We start from the raw sequence: 1,351 nt of genomic DNA on the forward strand, positions 1-1,351 counted from the left end.
CCGAGAGGAGAATGGAGGAGAAGGGATTGCGGCGTGACCATCCCCCCTGGGGGGTGATTTCTTGCTTTCTGTCTCTATGTCTCTCTCTGTCTGTCTGGCGAGCACACGCGCCCTACAGTGAAAATCTCTCCAAAAAAAAAAAAAATCAATAGAAGAGAATATTAGTTACATGAATCTGAACTAGTGAAATAGAATTTTTTTACTTCAGACTAAAACATTGCTGATTCTCTTTGATGTTTTGATTTCCATATTTAAGGACTCTTGTCTTCTCTTGAACTATTGATAGGTTCCTCTACCTACTATTTGAACTGAATCCTAACCTTTTTTCCTGGCTTTAAGTTTTAAGCAAACTTCACTTAACATTTTTGATCTATTAAAACTAAAACTGTTTTTCTTGAAATTAAAAATGCATTAAAAATACCTATTAATACCTATTTAGTAACTGCAATAAGCTGTATAGCCCCAGCAAGGTGCTACTTTATAGCATGTTGACTTTACTCATTGAAGTGTATGCCTAAAGTCAGACATGTGTTCACATATATGTATATATCAGCTGTGCTTGCTATTGAAAACTTTTAACTTAATATCTTTAGTGAATCAATAAAATGTGAAAAAAAAAAAAAAAGCATGGGAAATAACCATAGAAACCAGTGTGGGATAAGGAAGGGAATTGGCAGAAGGTGAGAGGTAAGGAACCAAGGGGGGAAAAAAGCAAAATATATAAGAAACAAGAAACAGAAAATTATTTGTTGATAACATGTATGGTAATATCCTTGATTGAGCCAATATACAATAAATTCAGGATGGAAAATCTCATTTTGTATACGATGTTGATGTATAATAAATGACTGTGAATAACTTAATTAAAAAAAAAAGATTCTGCATTTTTAACAAGGTCCTGGTGATGCTGATAAGGGTCAGGGGCCACACCTTTAGTAGCATGGACTAGACTTTTCTTCAGAAAGAGGCAATTGAGTTAATTTGTTGATTACTATTTTTTTCCATCAAACTGAGTATATAACTGAGTAATCCCCTTAACTAACAATTTGGTATATTTAATTAATTATTTTAAAATGTTGAAATCCATGATAGTTTTTTGGTAATATACATTTCCATGAACTTTTAAATTAATTAAATTAGATTTATTTCTCCTATAGGAGAGAGACTCAACAGGGTCTTCACCCCACAACCCACCTCCAATCTCAGCCAGCCCAGGTCATGGTCACATGCTCAGGGAGGCCTCAGCACTTGAACTGAGGACTCTCCCATGTGGGATCAGTTGTGCTACTGCTGCCCCATCTCCTGAGCCCTAATTTGCTAAATGTGTGTGTGTGTGTGTGTGTGTGTGTAG

General features: G+C 35.4%; 1 protein-coding gene across 1 annotated transcript in view; it reads right to left on the reverse strand.

Annotated features, from left to right (window-relative positions):
- Positions 1 to 1,351, reverse strand: part of CATSPERB (catsper channel auxiliary subunit beta) — a 159,021-nt gene that overhangs the window by 31,327 nt on the left and 126,343 nt on the right. The gene's annotated exons all lie outside the window — the stretch shown is intronic.

This window comes from Tupaia chinensis, unplaced genomic scaffold (assembly GCF_000334495.1).
Source record: "Tupaia chinensis unplaced genomic scaffold, TupChi_1.0 Scaffold000469_1, whole genome shotgun sequence".
Lineage (NCBI taxonomy): Eukaryota > Metazoa > Chordata > Mammalia > Scandentia > Tupaiidae > Tupaia > Tupaia belangeri.